This window comes from Cricetulus griseus, chromosome X, assembly GCF_003668045.3.
Source record: "Cricetulus griseus strain 17A/GY chromosome X, alternate assembly CriGri-PICRH-1.0, whole genome shotgun sequence".
Lineage (NCBI taxonomy): Eukaryota > Metazoa > Chordata > Mammalia > Rodentia > Cricetidae > Cricetulus > Cricetulus griseus.
The window spans coordinates 43,231,600-43,253,843 of NC_048604.1; the positions used below are offsets into that span (position 1 = coordinate 43,231,600).

General features: G+C 45.6%; 1 pseudogene; it reads right to left on the reverse strand.

Annotated features, from left to right (window-relative positions):
- Positions 1 to 2,299: 2,299 nt before the first annotated feature.
- The window catches only part of LOC118239381, a 35,980-nt pseudogene continuing 16,035 nt past the window's right edge, over positions 2,300 to 22,244 (reverse strand).

Sequence of the window (22,244 nt, forward strand, 5' to 3'; positions counted from 1 at the left end):
GACGATAGTGGCCTGGCACCAACCTTTAATCTCTGATCTACAGAGAGAGTTCCAGGACAGCCAGGGCTACAAAGAGAAGCCCTGCGGGGGTAAGGCTGGGGAAAGAGTAGAAGTCTCTTGGAGAGCTGGGCAGTTTAGCCTGTGCCTATAATTTCAGCACCTAGAGCAACCTATGGGTTTGAGGCAGGAGGATTGTGTGGGTTCCTGAACAGGCGGCTGATAGCCTGCGTTACAGAGTGAGATCGTTTCTTAAGAACAAAAATATTCATTTGTCATTTGAAACGGAATTTTTTAGCTAAAAGACTAATTTTAGGGTTCCTTTTTAGCCTATGATAACTGCCAATATCACTCCCTTTGTTCGAAGGGACCATTATTTAGTATAGTAAGAGTTACTTCAACATAAGCACTGAGTTATGGGGAAAAAAACATTTTTTTTTTTTTTTGGTTTTTCGAGACAAGGATCTCTGTGGCTTTGGAGCCTATCCTAGAACTAGCTCTTGTAGACCAGGCTGGCCTCGAACTCACAGAGATCCACCTGCCTCTGCCTCCGGAGTGCTGGGATTAAAGGCATGCGCCACCAACGCCTGGCTGAAAAACAAAACATTCTAATAAAAAGGGGGGAAATAATAGGGTGGGCCCTGAATGCATCGTGTCCATCTGTCGTCCCCCTACCCCTGTCCTGTGTCTGTTCACTGGCTTTTTTCCCTGCAGTTTCAGTTTGCACAGGAACGAGGAGAGAAATTAATAGCGTGAGCCCCAATGCATCGTGGTCTGTCTGTCGTCCTTACCAACCCACCCCGCGTCTGTTTCACTGGCTTTAGTAACGTGGGCCCCAATGCATCATGTCCGTCCATTGTCCCCACCAACCCACCCCGGGTCTGTTTCAGTGGCTTTTTTCCTATGGCTTTTGCACGGGGGGGGGGGGGAATTAGTAGCGTGGGCCCTGCCTGAATGCATTGTATCCCCCACCCCGTGTCTGTTTCACTGGCTTTTTTCCTGCAGTTTCAGTTTGCACAGGAACGAGGGGAGAAATTAATAGCGTGAGCCCCAATGCATCGTGGTCTGTCTGTCGTCCTTACCAACCCACCCCGCGTCTGTTTCACTGGCTTTAGTTACTTTTGGCCATCTCCACCAGGCACACATTCTGTTGGAATTCCTAAAAACAATTCATGAATCACATTTCTGTGCTACTCACAGTATTGTGAGGACGCTTCGCTCTGTTGCTGGATATCCTGGGATGTAAATTATCCTCTGGTAGAACAGGTGCCTGTAAGTGACCTGCCTACCGAATGCGCAGTAACTCCAGCACTAGATAGGTGGATCTACAGGAGACCTGGTTCTACATTGTGGGTTCCGGGCCAGTGTGGGCCAGAGAGTGAGATCCTGCCTCAAAGAAAGGTTTTGTTGTTGTTTTGTTTTGTTTCATATACTATCCTTCTTTCGAAAGGATCTAACGTTAGTAAAGACGGACGGAACCCACTGTAATGTAAAGGAGGAAAACAAAGCTATTTCAATTTCCATATAAACCTGGATGTTAATCAATCGGAGTGGGGAGCAGCACCCTCGGGACTAAGCTACTTACTAGTGGAGGCTGTACTGTTCTCAGCCAGCGTCTACACCACTCTTTGAAACAGAGGCAGCAGCGGGTTTGAAAAAGAATCTAGATGTAGAGAGCTTTCTCTGAGTCGAGCTCAAGTTCGTGGACTCAAAAATAAAACAACAACAACAACAACAAAGGCAAGCCTCTTTTTAAATAAATAAATTAAATAAATAAATAAATAAATAAACCCAGAGGCAGAGTGTGTAAAGAAATACTTAAAGCTCCCCCCATTGGTTTCTAGCACTTGCCACATTTGGGAGCAAGGTTACTGACTTCTTATGGCTGCTTTGGAGAAGCCTGCTCCTCAGGTACAGACGGTTCACTGAACAATTTCAGGGTCTTAGCGTCAAAAGCCAGAAGAGTTGCCTGCCTTTCTCACCACCACATCTTTTTCCTCTCTCTCCCTTTTTCTGGGATCATTTGCCTGTTTTCTCCCTCCACAGGTCTCCTAAGGAGAAAATTTCCAAGGAATTTCTCTGGGAAAGCACCTTGACGTTTTTTAACTGAACGGCTGCGTACACTGGAGTCTTCCGCAGCGGCGCTATAACTATCTTGTGAAAAGTTTTGTACAGACAAGTAAAATTTCCATTTCTGAGTGTGTAACTTGACGTCAGAATGATCTGAATTTTTTATGCACAAAAATTTTAATTATAATATAATGACAGATGATATTTTCATAATTTTTAAATATAAAATGAAATCAATGTCTCAAAAATGTTATCTGCTGCAATGAGTTTGAAGGGAGATTTCATAATCTATATCATTACAGATATAAAGTATGATGGTTCAACTTTTTAGTGCTTGATAGGGAGGAGTCATGATAAAAAGGTCAATATGAAATCATTTTATTCTAGTAGTAACATCTAACATTTGAAATGCATCCATGCTCTTCTGTATAATCGTATTAGAGTCAAGTATCTTATTTCACATCTGTTATAACTGCTAGTGCAAAGGAGAAATACTATGTCTTATTTCCAGGAGATATACACAGAACAGCTTTTTCTCCAGGGAACTTGTGCAAACCAATATAAGATCTAAATTCTTCACATAATATATAAAACAGGAGGAGCCTCTTCATATTTAGTTTTTGAAGTCTGGAATGCTGGCACTTTCCAATTAGGCAACAGTTCTTCATTTCTGTAATCTGGCTCAGAGCTGCTGCTGACTTCAAGTCTAGAGCAGCAGACATGATTTCTTTTTAGGCTTCTTTTTTTTCACTGGTGTTTTTCTATTTATCTGTCTGACCAGGTCATAAAATATCTCATTAACATTGATCTTTGACTTTGCAGAGGATTCTAAAAAGGCACAGTTACACCACTGTCTTTCTAAATTCTGGCCTTGTTCTTTGCCAACTACCGCTCATCTTCCAGGTCACATTTATTGCCAACCAAAATCATTGGAACATCTTCTGTGTCTTTAACCCATAAAATCTGTTCTCTCTAGTCTTGTAAGTCATTAAACGTAGACTGAGCTGTAATTGAATAAACTAGTGCAAACCCTTGGCCATGCTTCATATACAAATCCCTCATTGCTGTAAATTGCTCGGTTCCTGCAGTATCCAGAATTTCCAGCATACATTGTTGGCAATCTACTTCGACTTGCTTTCTGTAGGAATCTTCTATCGTTGTTGGGTCATATTTTTCAACAAAAATTCCCTGAACAAACTGAACTGTGCATGATGTTCTCTGTTTAAATAATGACAACCCCGCGGCCAGCACCTCCTCCACCTCCTCCTCCTCCCTCCTCTCCACCACAGCTCGGGCTGGGGCACAGCGGCCGGCTGGCGGCCGCGGCGGCCTCAGGAGCAGCGGCGGAGCCTCCTGAATGCGCACGCACGCACGTAGCACGCCGATCTGAATTTTTTAATATAGTTTAAGGAATGTGAAGTTGGGGAATTAGAAGTCTGTCTGTCTGTCTGTCTTTCTTTCTGAGAGGAGCTCTCGAAGCACAGGCCTTGAACCTACTATATAGCAGAGGCTGGCCTTGAGCTCAGGGATCTCCTGCCTCGGCCTCTCAAATATTGGAATCACAGACATTCACTACCACACCATACCAACTCAGATTTGTGAATTGGCTTCTTCAGATCCAATTATTTAAATGCCTGTGGGAGTTTTATAGCTAAATTTCATTTGTGTATACAATGAATCTATAAAGTGTAATGAATACATCTGTCATTTTAAAAGGATTTTTTAGCTAAAAGATGTATTTTAGGGTTCCTTTTTAGCATATAAGAACTGCCAACATCACCCCCCTTTGTTCCCTGGGACCATTATTTAGTATAGTATGGGTTACTTCAGCATAAGCACTGAGTTATCGAAAGAAAAAAAATATTCTAGAGCTGGAGAGATGAGTCAGAGGTTAACAGCACTGACTTGCTCTTCCAGAGGTCCTGAGTTCAAATCCCAGCACCCACATGGTGGCTCACAACCATCCATTATGAGATCTGGTGCCCTATTCTGGTGTGCACATATACATGGAAGCAGAATACATAATAAATAAATAAAATCTTTTTTAAAAATCTAATGCAACAATTACTGCGCATTCGGTAGGCAGGTCACTTACATGGACCTGTTCCACCAGAGGATGATTTACATCCCAAGATGGGTGGCCAGCAACAGTGCCAAGTGTCCTCACAATACTCTGAGTAGCACAGAAATTTCATTCTTGAATTATTTTAGGAATTTCAGCAGAATGTGTCCCTGCTGAAGATGGCCAAAGGTAAGCAAAGTCAGTGAAACAGACACGGTGGGTGGGGGAAAGATGGATTCGGGGTCCACACTATTAATTCCCACCCCCTCGTTTCTGTGCAAACTAAAGCCATAGAAAACCCAGTGAAACAGACACCAGGTCGAGGGCGGGGGTGGGGGGTGGACACGATGCATTGGGGCCTATGCATTTCCTGTGCAAACTGGAGCCATAGAAAAGCCAGTGAAACAGACACAGGCAGGACTAGGGGAAACGGACACGATGCATTGGGGCCCACGCTATTAAATTTTTCCGTCGTTCCTGTGCAAATTGGAGCCATAGAAAAGCCAATGAAACAGACACCGGGGCAACGGGGCGGGGGGGGGGGTTTCGGGGACACGATGCATTGGGACCCACGCTATTGATTTCTCCCTTCGTTCCTGTGCAAACTGGAGCCAAAGAAAAGCCAGTGGAACAGACTCAGGGGCAAGCGGAGAGGGGGCGGTATGCAGACTCTATGTATTGGGGCCAACGCTATTAATTTCTCCCCTCGTTCCTGTGCAAACTGGAGCCATAGAAAGGCCAGTGAAAAAGATACAAGGGCGAGCACCGGCGCGGGCGGGGAGGTGGACACGATGCATTGGTGCCCATGCTATTAATTTTTTCCGTCGTTCCTGTGTAAACTGGAGCCATAGAAAAGCCAGTGAAACAGACATGAGGGCGAGCCTGAGGGAGGCACTATGCATTGGGGCCCACGCTATTAATTTCTCCCGTCGTTCCTGTGTAAACTAGAGACATAGAAAAGCCATTGGAATAGACACAGTGGAACACCTACAGGGGGGTAGAGGGAACGGACACGATGCATTGGGGCCCATTAATGTTTCCCCTCTTTCCTGTGCAAACTGGAGGCATAGAAAAGCCAGTAAAAAACACATGGTGGCGAGCGGGGGTGGGCAGAAAAGATGCATGGGGCCCACGCTATTTCTCCCCTCCTTCCTGTGCAAACTGGAGCCATAGAAAAGCCAGTGAAAAAGATATGAGGGCGAGTGCGGGGGTGGGGGGTAGCACGATGCATTAGGGCCCACGCCATTAATTTCTCCCCTCCTTCCTATGTAAACTGGAGCCATAGGAAAGCCAGAGAAACAGACAAGAGGGCGTGTGCAGGGAGGGGGGTAATGGACACGAAGCATTGTGGCACAGGCCATTAATGTTCCCCCTCTTTCCTGTGCAAACTGGAGGCATAGAAAAGCCAGTAAAAAACACATGGTGGCGAGCGGGGGTGGGCAGAAAAGATGCATGGGGCCCACGCTATTAATTTCTCCCCTCGTTCCTATGCAAACTGAAGCCATAGAAGAGCCAGTGAAACTAATATGAGGGTGAGCGCACGGGGATGGGGGGTGAGCGGACACGATGCATTGGGGCCCACGCTATTAATTTCTCCCGTCGTTCCTGGGCAAACTGGAGCCATAGAAAAGCCAGTGAAACCAATATGAGGGTGAGCGCACGGGGATGGGGGGTGAGCGGACACGATGCATTGGGACCCACACCATTAATTTCTCCCCTCCTTCCTGTGCAAACTGGAGCCATAGAAAAGCCAGTGAAAAAGACATGAGGGCGAGTGCGGGGGTGGGGGGGCACGATGCATTAGGGCCCACGCCATTAATTTCTCCCCTCCTTCCTATGTAAACTGGAGCTATAAGAAAGCCAGAGAAACAGACAAGAGGGCGAGTGAGGGGTGAGGGGGGGGCGTAATGGACGCGATGCATTGTGGCTCAGGCCATTACTTTCTCGCCTCGTTCCTATGTAAACTGGAGCTATAGGAAAGCCAGTGAAACAGACACAAGGACAACCGGCGGGGGGGGGGGTGAACACGAGGCATTGGGGCCCACGCTATTAATTTCTCCCCTCGTTCGAGTGCAAACTGGAGCCATAGAAAAGGCAGTGAAACCGACAAGGGCACGGGTAGGGGGAACCGACACAATGCATTGGGCATTGGGGCACACGCTATTAATTTTTTCCGTCGTTCCTGTGTAAAGTGGACTCATAGAAAAGCCAGTGAAACTGACACGCGGACGACCACAGCGGGTTGCGGCAGACACGATGCATAGGGGCCCACGCTATTAATTTCTCTGCTCATTCCTGTATAAACTGGAGCTAAAGAAAAGCCAGTGAAACAGAAACCAGGGCGAGTGTTGGGGGTGTTATGCAGACTCTATGTATTGCGGACCACGCTATTAATTTCTCACCTGGTTCCTGTGCAAACTGCAACCATAAAAAAAAAAAAAAAGTGAAACAGATACAAGGACGAGCGCCGGGACACGGGGAGGACACGATGCATTGGGGCTCCCGCTATTAATTTCTCCTCCCCTTCCTGTGTAAACTGGAGCCATAGAAATGCCAGTGAAACAGAAACGGAGGCGAGCACGGGGGGTGGGGGAGCAGACACGATGCCTTGGGGCCCACGACATTATTTTCTCCCCTGGTTCCTGTGTAAACTTGAGCCATATGAAATCCAGTGAAGCAGACATGAGGGAGAGCACGGGGTGGGGCTGGGGGGGGGGGACCGTCACGATGCATTGGGGCCCAGGCCATTAATTTCTCCCCTCGTTTCTGTGCAAACTGGATCCACAGAAAAGCCCATGGAACAAACACTGGGGCGAGCGCAGATGGGTGGGACAGACACGATGCATTGGGGCCCAAGCTATTATTATCTCCCTTCATTCCTGTGTAAACTGGAGTCAAAGAAAAGACAGTGAAACAGACATGAGGACAACCGGCAGGGGGGAGGGGTGGACATGATGCATTGGGGCTCACGCTATTAATTTCTCCCCTCGTTCGAGTGAAAACTGGAGCCATACAAAAGGCAGTGAAACCGACATGGGCGGAGGTAGGGGGAACGGACACAGTGCATGGGGGCCCACGCTATTAATTTTTCCCGTCGTTCCTGTGTAATCTGGAGCCATAGAAAAGCCAGTGAAACAGACACAGGTACGAGCACAGCAGGTTGCGGCTGACACGATGCATAGGGGCCCACGCTATTAATTTCTCTGTTCATTCCTGTGTAAATTGGACCCAAAGAAAAGCCACTGAAACAGACACCAGGGCGAGTGGTGGTGGGGTTATGCAGACTCTATGTATTGGGGCCCACGCTATTAATGTCTCCCCTCGTTCTTGTGCAAAGTGGAGTCATAGAACAACCAGTGAAGCCGGGTATTGGTAGTGCACGCCTTTAATCCCAGCACTCGGGAGGCAGAGGCAGTTCGATCTGTGTAAGTTCGAGACCAGCCTGGTCTCCAGAGCGAGTGCCAGGATAGGCTCCAAAGTTACACAGAGAAACCATGTCTCGAAAAAACAGAAGGAGGAGGAGGAGGAGGAGGAAGAAGAAGGAAGAAGAAGAAGAAGAAGAAGAAGAAGAAGAAGAAGAAGAAGAAGGAAAGAAAGAAAGAAAGAAGGAAAGAAAAAGAAAGAAAAGAAAAGCCAGTGAAACAGACATTTGGACCATTGGAGGCAGGGTGGACACGATGCATTGGGGCCCACGCTATTAATATCTCCCCTCATTCCTGTGCAAACTGCAGCCATAGAAAAGCCAGTGAATCAGACATGAGGGCAAGCGCGGGGAGGGAGTCGGACACGAGGCACTGGGGCCCCCGATATTAATTTCTCCTCTGGTCTTGTGCAAACTGGAGCCATAGAAAGCCAGTGAATCAGACACGAGGGCAAGCTCGGGGGACTGGGCGGGGCATACGATGCATTGATGCCCACGCTATTATTTTCTCCCCTCGTTCCTGTGAAAACTGGAGTCATAGAAAAGCCAGTGAAGCTTTTCTATGAATCCCAGCACTCGGAGGCAGGTGCTGGGAGTTAGAGGCCAGCCTGGTCTCCAGAGCGAGTGCCAGGACAGGCTCCAAAGCTACACAGAGAAACCCTGTCTTGAAAACACCAAAAAAAGAAAAAGAAAAAAGAAAAGAAAAGCCAGTGAAACAAACAATTGGACTATTGGAGGCGGGGCTTACACCATGCAATGGGGCCCACGCCATTAATTTCTCCCCTCGTTCCTGTCTAAACTGCAGCCACAGAAAAACCAGTGAAACAGACACACGCTGAGGGTAGAAGGGCAGACACGATGCATTGGGGCCCACGCTATTAATTTCTCCCTTACTTCCCGTGTAAACTGGAGCCATAGAAAAGCCAGTGAAACAGACATGAGGGTGAGCGCACGGGGAAGACGATGCATTGGGGCCCACGATATAATTTCTCCTCTCGTTCCTGTGCAAACTGGGTCCACAGAAAAGCCAGTGGAATAAACACAGGGTCGAGCACGCGAGGTTGGGGCAGACACGATGCATAGGGGACCCCCCGCTATTAATTTCTCCCCTCGTTCCTGTGCAAACTGGAGCCATAGAAAACCAGTGAAGCCTGCATTGGGGGCGCACGCCTTTAATCCCAGCACTCAGGAGGCAGAGGCAGGTGGATCTCTGTGAGTTCGAGGCCAGCCTGGTCTCCAGAGCGAGTGCCAGGATAGGCTCCAAAGCTACACAGAGAAACCCTGTCTGGAAAAACCAAAAAAAAAAAAAAGAAAGAAAAGAAAAGAAAAGAAAAGAAGAAAAGAAAAGCCAGTGAAACAGACATTGGGACCAGTGGGGACGGGGCAGACAGGATGCATTGGGACCTATGCCATTAATTTCTCCTGTCGTTCCTGTGCAAATTGGATACACACACACACACACACACACAAAAAAAAGCCAGTGGAATGAACACATGGGCGAACACGAGGGGTTGGGCTGGACAGAATGCAATGGGGCCCAAACCACTAATTTCTCCCCTCGTTCCTGTGCCAACTGGAGCCATAGAAAAGCCAGTGAAGCCGGGCATTGGTGGCACACGCCTTTAATCCTAGCACTCGTGAGGCAGAGGCTGGTGAATCTTTGTGAGTTCGAGGCCAGCATGGCCAGAGCGAGTGTCAGGATAGGCTGCAAAGCTACACAGTGAAACCTGTCTCTAAAAAAGGGGAAAAAAGGAAAAAAGAAAAAGAAAAAGAAAAAGCCAGTGAAACAGACATTGGGACCAGCGGGGGCGGTGCGGGCATGATGCATTGGGTCCTACACCATTAATTTCTCCCCTCGTTCCTGTGTAAACTGGAGCCATAGAAAATACAGTGAGGAACTGCGTGCGGGACCCAGTTTGGCAGCAGTAGGTTCCAAACACCGAACACCCAGATACAGCCCAGCCTCCATCCACCGGCCCAGGTAGGCCAGGGGCTGTTTCCAGCCCCTGTTTGTTGCTACTCAGAGTCATCTGATGCAAGCAACCTGCATGCCAGGCCCAGTGACAGCTCTGCCTCCAACTGCCAGCCGGGTGGGACACACCCGAACACTGTGGAACAGTGACACCTCCAAACCAATATCAGAGTATTGGATCTGTTTGCATCCACCAGAAGGGAACCGTGGTCCCATGGCCACCAGAGAACAAGAAACACTTGCTACACCCACCAGAAGAAAGGATGAGAAGAGGACAAGGTAAAAGCACATCCAACAACAGAAAACCCAATATGACACCACCAGAGACTAGGAACCATACACCATTAAGACCTCAACATCACGATGCAGATGAACCAGAAGAGAATGACCTTTAAAACATCTTCAGGAAAATGATAGAGGACCTCGAAGAGGACATGAGAAAATCCCTTACAGAAATTGAAGACAAAACAAACCAAAAAATACAAGATATCAACGAATCTCTCAAGGAAACAGTTCAAGACCTAAAAACTGAAATAGAGACAATAAAGAAAGCACAATCTGAGGGAATGCTGGAAATAGAAAAGCTGGGTAAACGACCAGGAAATACAGACATAAGCATATAAGCATAACCAACAGAATACAAGAGATGGAAGAGAGAATCTCAGGAGCTGAAGACACACTAGTGGAAATAGATTCATCAACCAAAGAAAATCTTAAGTCCAACAAATCCCTAACACAAAATATCCAGGAAATATGGGATACCGTGAAAAGACCAAACGTAAGAATAATAGGTATAGAAGAAGGTGAAGAAATCCAACTCAAAGGCGCAAAAAACATATTCAACAAAATCATAGAAAAAAACTTTCCCGACCTAAAGAAAGCCATGCCAATGAAAATAAAAGAAGCCTACAGAACACCAAATAGACTGAACCAAAAAAAGGTCACCTAGCCACATAATAATCAAAACACCAAGCATACACAACAAAGAGAAAACATTAAGAGCAGCAAAGGAAAAAGGTCAAGTAATCTATAAAGGCAAACCTATCAGAATCACACCTGAATTTTCTTGGAAACTCTGAAAGCCAGAAGGTCCTGGATACATATTCTACCTACACTAAGAGACCATGGATGCCAGCCCAGACTACTATACCCAGCAAAGCTTTCAATCATTATAGATGGAGAAAACCAGATTAAAACAATACATATCCACCAATCCAGCCCTACAGAAAGTTCTGGAAGGAAAACTGCAACCCAGGGACTTTAACTACAACCGGAAAAACATAGGCAATAGATAATCCCAATTTACCAACAGTCAAAAGGAAAAAGGGACAGAATCCCACACATAATCTTGCCACCATCACCAAATAAAAAGCAAACAAGAATGAACAATAATCAATGGTCATTAATATCCATCAACATTAATGGTCTTAACTCCCCTATAAAAAGACACAGATTAGCAGAACAGATAAGAAGTCAGAATCCTTCCTTCTGCTGCATACAAGAAACTCACCTCAACCTCAAAGACAGACGGTACCTAAGAATTAAAGGTTGGGGAAAGATCTTCCAATCAAATGGACCTAAGAAACAAGCAGGGGTAGCAATTTATATCCAATCAATTGGACTTTAAACTAAAATCAGTCAAAAGAGATGAAGAAGGTCATTTCCTACTCATCACAGGAGAAATCCATCAGGATGAAGTCTCAATTCTGAACATTTATGCTCCAAATACAAAGGCATCCACGCTTGTAAAACATACTTTACAAAAACTCAACTCGCACATAAAACCGCAAACACTTACAGTGGGAGATTTCAACACCCCACTCTCACCACTGCACAGGAACACAAAACAGAAACTTAACAAAGAAACAAAAGAACTAATAGAAGTTACGGTGCAATTGGACTTAACAGATATCTCTAGAACATTCCACCCAAATATAAAAAAATTTACCTTCTTCTCAGTGCCTCATGGAACCTTCTCTAAAATCGACCACATACTTGGCAACATAGTAAACCTCAACAAGTACAAAAAATTGAAATAACCCCCTGTGTCTTATCAGACCACCATGCTTTAAAATTAGAATTCAACAACAACAAGAACTACGGAAAACCTACAAACTCATGGAAATTAAGTAACACCCAATTGCACAATTCATGGGTCCAGGAAGAAATAAAAAAGAAATTAAAGGTTTCCTAGAATTCAATGAGAATTCGGACACAACATATTCAAACCTATGGGATATACTGAAAGCAGTGTTAAGAGGAAAGTTCATGTGGGCTAAATGCCCACATGAAGAAACAGGAGAATAATCACACTAGAGAATTAACAGCACAACTGAAAGCTTTAGAAAACAAAGAAGCCAATACACCCCGGAGGAGCAGACGCCGGGAAATAATCAAATTGAGTGCTGAAATCAATAAAATGGAAACTAGGAGAACAATATAAAGAATCAATATAACAAAAAGTTTGTTCTTTGAGAAAATCAACAAGATAGACAAACCTTTATCCAAACTTACCAAACAACAAAGAGTGAACATGCAAATTAATAAAATCAGGAATGAAAAAGGGGTCATAAAAACAGACAAAGAGGAAATCCAGAGAATCATCAGGTCATACTTTGAAAACCCATATTCCTCAAAATTTGAAAATCTAAAGGAAATGGACAGTTTTCTGGACAGATTTCACTTACCAAAATTAAATCAAGAACAGATAAGCAACTTAAATAGCTCTATATAGCCTCTAATGAAATTGAAGCAGTCATTAGAAGTCTTCCAACCAAAAACAGCCCAGGGCCAGATGGCTTCAGTGCAGAATTCTACCAGAAATTCAAAGCACAGCTGATACCAATTCTCCTCAAAGTATTCCACACAAAAGAAGCAGAAGGGTCATTACCAAACTCTTTTTATGAGGCCACAATAACCTTGATACCCAAGCCACACAAAGATACAACTAAGAAAGAGAACTACAGACCAATATCCCTCATGAACTTTGATGAAAAAATTCTCAATGAAATATTGGCAAATCGAATCCAAGACCATATCAGAGAAATCATCCATCCCGATCAAGTAGGCTTCATCCCAGGAACACAAGGATAGTTCAACATATGAAAATCCATCAATATAATCCACCATATAAACAGACTGAGGAAAAAGTCACATGATCATCTCACTAGCTGTCGAAAAAGCCTTTGACAAAATCCAGCATCCCTTCATGATAAAGGTCCTGGAGAAATCAGGGATAACAGGAACATACTTCAACATAATAAAAGCAATATACAGCATGCCAACAGCTTACATCAAACTAAATGGAGAGAAACTCAATGCAATTCCTCTAAAATCAAGTACAAGACAAGGCTGTCCACTCTCTCCATACTTCTTCAATATTGTCTTTGAAGTTCTAGCTAGAGCAATAACAAAGGGAGATCAAGGGAATACAAATCGGAAAGGAAGAAGTCAAACTCTCACTATTTGCAGATGATATGATAGTCTACATAAGTGACCCGAAAAACTCAACCAGGGAACTCCTACAGCTGATAAACACCTTCAGCAAATGGCAGGATACAAGATTAACTCAAAAAAAATCTGTAGCCCTACTATATACGGATGACACATTGGTGGAGAAAGAAATCAGAGAAGCGTCACCCTTTATAATTGCCACAAACAACATAAAATACCTTGGAGTAACACTAACCAAAAAAGTGAAAGACCTCTACCATAAGAATTTTGAGTCTCTAAAGAAAGAAATTAAAGGAAATATCCGAAAATGGAAAGATTTCCCATGCTCTTGGATAGGTAGGATCAACAAAGTAAAAATGGCAATCTTGCCCAAAGCAATCTACAGATTCAATGCAATCCCCATCAAAATCCCAACAAATTTTTTCACTGACCTTGAAAGAACAATTCTCAACTTTATATGGAAAAACAAAAGACCCAGGATAGCCTAAACAACCCTGTACAATAGAGGAACTTCTGGAGGCATAACCATCCCTATCTTTAAGCTCTATTACAGAGCTATAGTCCTGAAAACAGCTTGGTATTAGCACAAAAATAGACAGGTCGACCAATGGAATATAGTTGAAAACCCTGAAATTAACCCACACACCTATGAACACCTGATTTTTGACAGACAATCCAAATATATACGCTGGAACAAAGAGAACATCTTCAACAAATGGTGATGGCATAACAGGATGCAAACATGTAGAAGACTACAGATAGACCCAAGCCTTTCGCCCTGCACAAAACTTAAGTCAAAATGGATCAAAGACCTCAACATAAACCCAGCCACACTGAACCTACTAGGAAATACCCTTGAATTAATCTGTAAAGGAGACAGCTTCCTGAACATAACACCAGAAGCACAGACACTGAGATCAACAATTAATAAATGGGACCTCCTAAAACTGAAAAGCTTCTGTAAGGCAAAGGACACAGTCAGCAAGACAAAACGACAGCCACAGAATGGGAAAAGATATTCACCAACCCCACATCTGATAGAGGGCTGATCTCCAAAATATACAAAGAACTCAAGAAGCTATTCTCGAAAACACCAAACAATCCAATTAAAAAATGGGGTACAGAACTAAATAGACAATTCTCAATAGAGGAATAAAGACACATAAGAAAGTATTCAACATCCTTAGCCAATAGGGAAATGCAAATCAAAGCAACTCTGAGATATCATCTTACTCCTGTCAGAATGGCTAAATCAAAAATACTAATGACAGTTTATGCTGGAGAGCATGTGGATAAAGAGGAACACTCCTCCACTGCTGGTGGGAGTGCCAACTTTTACAGCCACTTTGGAAATCAGTATGGTGACTCCTCAAGAAAATTGGAATCAGTCTACCACAAGATCCAGCAATTCCACTCCTAGGCATATACCCAAAAGAAGCACATTCATATAACAAGGACATCTGTTCAACCATGTTCATAGCAGCATTATTTGTAATAGCCAGAACCTGGAAGCAGCCTAGATGCCCCTCAACCGAAGAATGGATAGAGAAAATGTGGTACATTTAAACAATGGAGTACTACTCAGCAGAAAAAAAATGGAATCTTGAAATTTGCAGGAATATGGATGGAATTAGAAGAAACCATTCTGAGCGAGGTAACCCAATCACAAAAAGACAAACATGATATGTATTCACTCATATGTGGATCTGCTTTATGATACATAGCAGTGACCCGTGCTTTATCAGAGCTGATTTAATGATGTTGCTCAGAATGGTTTCCTTCCAGATAATGATTGAGAAGCTCATTTAAAAAATAAAATGGTGCCAAGTACCACAAGAGTAACAGAACTGTGCTGTTTTTCTGGAATTTTGTTTATTACTTTTTAAAAAAAAATAAAGAATGCTGGAAGTCTCTACAATTTTGTTCAAATGACTGCAGAAACTGGAGAAGCTGTAGCTGCTATCGATGCATAAAATACTGCCATTAATGGTCTTTCCAAAAATTCAAAAAAATTTGAATTTTTGGAAACTTTAGCTGTGCTGTCAACTTTGGAAAAAAGTATCCCAGTTTACCGTGTTGAGTTGGCATTGTACAAAAATTAACAGCCATATTGGTCTAGAACTGCTAAACTTAATTTTTTTCCATTTGTACAGGGGTAAGCTCTATATTAAATATGTAAGGTCTTAAAAAAAAGAAGGGATTTTGAGAGCCCATCCCATGTGAAGGGATTATTTCTTGACCTGGACACATGGGGACGGGCCTAGGCCTGACCAGGATGATGTGGTAGACTTTGGGGAGCCCCTTTTGAGGTCCTTTGGGGAGTGGAGGGGGGATGACTAGGGGCAGGTGATACGTTGGGTGGAGGGGAGGAGAGGGAGAACGGATTGACATCTGAAGCAAGCTTGTTCCTAATTTGATCTAATAAAATAAAATAAATAAAACAAAATAAATAAGACAGTCAAACAGACACGCGCTGGGGATAGAGGGCAGACACCATGCATAGGGGCCAATGCTATTAATTTCTCCACTCCTTCCAGTGCAAACTGCAGCCATAGAAAAGCCAGTGAAACAGACAAAAGGACAAGCACGTGGACAGGGTGGGGGACACGATGCATTGGGGCCCACACTGTTATTTTCTCCCCTCGTTCCTGTGCAAACTACAGCCATAGAAAAGCCAGTGAAGCACACCTTTGTTCCCAGCACTTGGGAGGCAGAGGCAGGCAGATCTCTGTGAGTTCCAGGCCAGCCTGGTCTAAAAACGAATGCCAGGATAGGCTCCAAAGCTACACAGAGAAACCTTGTCTCAAAGAAACCAAAAAGAAAGAAAGAAAGAAAGAAAGAAAGAAAGAAAGAAAGGAAGGAAGGAAGGAAGGAAGGAAGGAAGGAAGGAAGGAAGGAAGGAAGGAAGAAAGAAAGAAAGGCCAGTGAAACAGACATTGGGACCAGTAGGTCAGACACGAAGCATTGGGGCACATGCCACTTATTTCTCCCCTACTTTCTGTGAGAAATGGAGCCATAGAAAAGCCAGTGATTCAGACACGAGGGCAAGTGCGGGGGGGGGGGCGGACAGGATGCATTGAGGCCCCCGATATTAATTTCTCCTCTGGTTCCTGTGTAAACTGGAGCCATAGAAAAACCAGTGAAACAGAAACAGGGGCGAGCTCGGGGTGGAGGGATGGGCGAACACGATGCATTGGGGCCCAAGCCATTATTTTCTCTCCTGGTTCATGTGTAAACTTGAGCCATATGAAAATCAATGAATGACATGAGGACCAGCACGGGGTGGGGCTAGGGGGAATGGACACGATGCATTGGGGCCCAGGCCATCAATTTCTCCAATCGTTCCTGTGCAAACTGGAGCCATAGAAAAGCCAGTGAAACAGACAAGAGCACGAGTTCGGGCGAGGGATGAGGGCGATGATGCATTGGAGCCCAAGCTATTAATTTTCCCCCCTGTTCCGGTGAAAACTGGAGCCATAGAAAAGCCAGTGAAACAGACACAAGGACGAGCACGAAGACGGGAGCGGGGTATATGATGCATTGGGGCCCATGCTATTATTTTCTCCCCTGGTTCCTGTGCACACTGGAGCCATAGAAAAGCAGGTGAAGCCTGCGTGGTGACTCATGCCTTTAAATCAGCACTCAGGAGGCAGAGGCAGGTGGATCTCTGTGAGTTCTAGGCCAGCCTGGTGTCCAGAACGAGTGACAGGACAGGCTCCAAAGCTATACAGAGAAATCCTGTCTCTAAAAAACCAATAAGAAAAAGAAAAAAAAAAGATAGCCCGTGAAACAGACGTTGGGACCAGCGGGTCAGGGCGAACACGATGCTTTGGGGCCTACTCCATTAATTTCTCCCTCCGTTCCTGTGCAAACTGGAGCCACAGAAAAGCCAGTGAAGCAGGGCATTAGTGTCACACACCTTTAAATCCAGCAATCGAGAGGCAGACACAGGTAGATCTCGTTGGGTTCAAGGCTGCCTGGTCTCCAGAGCAAGTGCCAGGATAGGCTCCAAAGCTACACAGAGAAACCGTTTCGCTAAAAAACCAAAAAAAAAAAAAAAAAAGAAAGTAAGAAAAGAAAGAAAGAAAGAAAGAAAGAAAGAAAGAAAGAAAAGAAAACATGAAACTCAGTGCAAAAGATATTGGGACGAGAGTGGCGGGACAGACACAATGTATTGGGGCCTACTGCATTAATTTCTCCCCTCGTTCCCGTCTAAACTGGAGCCACAGAAAAACGAGTGAAATAGACACCAGCTGGGGTAGAAGGGCCCACACAATGTATTGGGGCCCAAAATATTAATTTCTCCCCTCCTTCCTGTATAAACAGGAGTCGTGGAAAAGCCCATGAAACAGACTTGAGGGCCAGCGAGAGGGGTGGGGGGTTTTGCGGAGACGATGCATTGGGGCCCATGCCATTAATTTCTCCACTGGTTCCTCTGCACACTGGAGGCATAGAAAAGCCAGTGAAGCCTGTCATTGGTGGCACATGCGTTTAATACCAGCACTAGGAGGCAGAGGCTGGTGTATCTGTGTCAGTGAGAGGCCAGCGTGGTGTCCAGAGCGAGTGCCAGGATAGGCTCCAAAGCTACACAGAGAAACCCAAACTCTAAAACACTAACAAAAGAAAAAGTAAAGCCAGTGAAACAGACATTGGGACCAGCGTGGCAGGGCAGACCCGATGCTCCATTAATTTCTCCCCTCGTTCCTGCATAAACTAGATTCACAGAATAACTAGTGAAACACACATGAGGGTGAGGGCACGGGGGCGGGGGGGAGACGATGCATTGGGGCCCATGATATAATTTCTCCTCTCTTTCCTGTGCAAACTGGATCCATAGAAAAACCAGTGGAATAAACACGAGGTCGAGCATAAAGGGTTGGGGCGGACAGGATGCGTTAGGGCCCACGCCATTAATTTCTCCACTCCTTCCTGTGAGAAATGGAGCCATAGAAAAGACAGTGATTGAGACACGAGGGAAAGCGCAGAGGGGGGCGGACAAGATGCATTGAGGCCCCCTATATTAATTTCTCCTCTGGTTCCCGTGTAATCTGGAGCCATAGAAAAACCAGTGAAACAGAAACAGGGGGGAGCTCAGGGTGGAGGGATGGACGAACACGATGCATTGGGGCCCAAGCCATTATTTTCTCTCCTGGTTCATGTGTAAACTTGAGCCATATGAAAGTCAGTGAAAGACGTGAGGATGAGCACGGTGTGGGGCTGGGGGGAATGGACACGATGCATTGGGGCCCAGGCCATCAATTTCACCTCTCGTTCCTGTGCAAACTGGAGCCATAGAAAAGTCCGGTAAAACAGACATGAGCACGAGCTCGGGCGAGGGGTTGGGGCGATGATGCATTGGAGCCCAAGCTATTAATTTTCCCCCTTGTTCCGTTGCAAACTGGAGCCATAGAAAAGCCAGTGAAACAGACACAAGGACGAGCACAAGGACAGGGGTGGGGAATATGATACATTGGGGCCCATGCTATTATTTTCTCCCCTGGTTCCTGTGCACACTGGAGCCATAGAAAAGCCAGTGAAGCCGGGATTGGTGACTCGTGCCTTTAATCCCAGCACTCAGGAGGCAGAGGCAGGTGGATCTCTGTGAGTTCTAGGCCAGCCTGGTGTCCAGAACGAGTGCCAGGATAGGCTCCAAAGCTATACAGAGAAACCCTGTCTCTACAAAACCAATAAGAAAAAGAAAAAAAAAAAAGAAAGCCCGTGAAACAGACATTGGGACCAGCGGATCGGGGCGGACACGATGCATTGGGGCCTACTCCATTAATTTCTCCCTTCATTGCTGTGCAAACTGGAGCCACAGAAAAACCAGTGGAACAGACACATGCTGTGCGTAGAAGGACAGACACAATGCATTGGGGCCCACGATATTAATTTCTCCCCTCCTTCCTGTGTTAACTGGAGTCATGGACAACCCAATGAAATAGACAAGAGGGCGACCGCGAGTGGTGGGTGGTTTTGCGGAGACGATGCATTGGGGCCCATGCCATTAATGTCTCCACTGGTTCCTGTGCACACTGGAGCCATAGAAAAGCCAGTGAAACCGGACATTGGTGGCAAACGCCTTTAATCCCAGCACTAAGAGGCAGAGGCCGGTGTATCTGTGTGAGTGAGAGGCCAGCCTGGTGTCCAGAGCAAGTGCCAAGATAGGCTACAAAGCTACACAGATAAACCCTGTCTAGAAAAACCAAAAAAAAAAAAAAACGAAAGAAACAATGGAAGAAAGGAAGGAAGGATGGAAGAAAGGAAGGAAGGAAGGAAGATAAGAAGAAAGAAAGAAAGAAAGAAAGAAAGAAAGAAAGAAAGGCCAGTGAAGCAGATATTGGGACCAGTAGGGCAGACATGATGCATTGGGGCCCATGCCATTAATTTCTCCCCTCCTTCCTGTGTAAACTGGAGTCGTGGAAAAGCCAATGAAATAGACAGGAGGGGGATCGAGAGGGGTGGGGGTTTTTCGGAGAGGATGCATTGGGGCACATGCCATTAATTTGTCCCATTTGTTCCTTTGCAAACTGGAGCCACAGAAAAGCCAGTGAAGGCAGGCATTTTGGGTGCATGCCTTTAATCCCAGCACTCGGAATGCAGAGGCAGGTGGATCCTGTGGATCCTGTGAGTTCGAGGCCAGCCTGGTGTTCAGAGCGAGTGAATTCCATGATAGGTTCCAAAGCTACACAGAGAAAACTTGTCTTGAAGAAACCAAAATAAGAAAAAGGAGAAAGAAAGAAAGAAAGAAAGAAAGAAAGAAAGAAAGAAAAGCCAGTGAAACAGACATTGGGATGCATTGGGACCCATGCCATTAATTTGTCCCCTCGTTCCTGAGCGAACTGGAGCCATAGAAAAGCCACTTAATCAAATACAAGGGCACGTGCAGGGAGGGGGGGAGGCACAATGCATTGAGGCCTCGATATTATTTTCTCCTCTCATAACTGTGTAATCTATAGCCATAGAAAAGCCAGTGAAACAGAAATCGGGGTGAGCACGTGGTGCGGGGTTGGGCGGACACGATGCATTGGGGAACAAGCCATTATATTCTCCCCGGGTTCATATGTAAACTTGAGCCATATAAAAGTCACTGAAAGACAGGAGGACAAGCACGGGATAGGGCTGGGGGAAAGAACACGATGTATTGAGGCCCAGGCCATCAATTTCCCCTCTCCTTCCTGTGCAAATTGGAGCCATAGAAAAAAGTCAGTGATTCAGACACCAGGGCAAGCACAAGGGGGGTGGACAAGATGCATTGAAGCCCCCGATATTAATCTCTTCTTTGGTCCCTGTGTAATCTGGAGCCATAGAAAAACCAGTGAAACAGAAACAAGGGCGAGCTCGGGGTGGAGGGATGGGCGAACACGATGCATTGGGGCCCAAGCCATTATTTTCTCTGCTGGTTCATATGTAAACTTGAGCCATATGAAAGTCAATGAACGCCATGAGGACAAGCACGGGGTGGGTCTAGGGGAAATGGACATGATGCATTGGGGCCCAGGCCATCAATTTCTCCTCTCCTTCCTGTGCAAACTGGAGCCATAGAAAAGCCAGTGAAACAGACACGAGCACGAGTTCGGGCGAGGGATGAGGGCGATGATGCATTGGAGCCCAAGCTATTAATTTTCCCCCCTGTTCCGGTGAAAACTGGAGCCATAGAAAAGCCAGTGAAACAGACACAAGGACGAGCACGAAGACGGGGGCGGGGAATATGATGCATTGGGGCCCATGCTATTATTTTCTCCCCTGGTTCCTGTGCACACTGGAGCCATAGAAGAGCAGGTGAAGCCTGCGTGGTGACTCATGCCTTTTATCCCAGCACTGAGGAGGCAGAGGCGGGTGGATCCCTGTGAATTCGAGGCCAGCCTGTTGTCCAGAGCGAGTGCCAGGATAGGCTCCAAAGCTATACAGAGAAACCCTATCTCTAAAAAACCAAAAGAAAAAGAAAAAAAAAAAGATAGCCCGTGAAACAGACATTGGGACCAGCGGGTCGAGGCGGACACGATGCATTGGGGCCTACTCCATTAATTTCTCCCTCCGTTCCTGTGCAAACTGGAGCCATAGAAAAGCCAGTGAAGCAGGGCATTAGTGTCACACACCATTAAATCCAGCAATCGAGAGGCAAACACAGGTAGATCTCGTTGGGTTCAAGGCTGCCTGGTCTCCAGAGCAAGTGCCAGGATAGGCTCCAAAGCTACACAGAGAAACGGCTTCGCTAAAAAACCAATAATAACAATAATAATAATAATAATAATAATAATAATAATAATAAAGAAAGAAAGAAAAGAGAAAAGCATGAAAATCAGTGCAAAAGACATTGGAACCAGCGTGTCAGGTCGGGCGGGTCGGACAGGATGCATTGGGGCCTACTGCATTAATTTTCCATCGTTCCTGTCTAAACTGGAGCCACAGAAAAACGCGTGAAATTGACACCCGCTGGGGTAGAAGGGCCCACACAATACATTGGGGACAACAATATTAATTTCTCTCCTCCTTCCGGTATAAACAGGAGTCGTGGAAAAGCCAATGAAACAGACTTGAGGGACAGCGCGAGGGGAGGGGGGTTTGGCGGAGACGATGCATTGGGACCCATGCCATTAATTTCTCCACTGGTTCCTGTGCAAACTGGAGCCATAGAAAAAACCAGTGAAACAGACATGAGGGCTAGGAAACGGGAGGGACGATGCATTGGGGCTCTCTATATTATTTCTCCTCTTGTTCCTGTGCAAACTGGATCCACAGAAAATCCAGTAAATAAACACGAGGTCGGGCATGCAGGGTTGGGGAAGACAGGATACATTGGGGCCCACGCCATTAATTTCTCCCCTCGTTCCTGTGCAAACTGGAGCCATAGAAAAGCCAGTGAAGGCAGGCATTTTGGGTGCATGCCTTTAATCCCAGCACTCCGAATGCAGAGGCAGGTGGATCCTGTGGATCCTGTGAGTTCGAGGCCAGCCTGGTGTTCAGAGCGAGTGAATACCACGATAGGTTCCAAAGCTACACAGAGAAAGCTTGTCTCGAAGAAACCAAAAAAATAAAAAGAAGAAAGAAAGAAAGAGAGAGAGAAAGGAAGAAAGAAAGAGAGAAAGGAAGAAAGAAAGAGAGAAAGGAAGAAAGAAAGAAAAGCCAGTGAAACAGACATTGGGATGCATTGAGGCCCATGCCATTAATTGTCCCCTCGTTCCTGAGCGAACTGGAGCCATAGAAAAGCCACTGAATCAAATGAGAGGGCACGTACAGGGGGTGGGGCAGACACGATGCATTGAGGACTC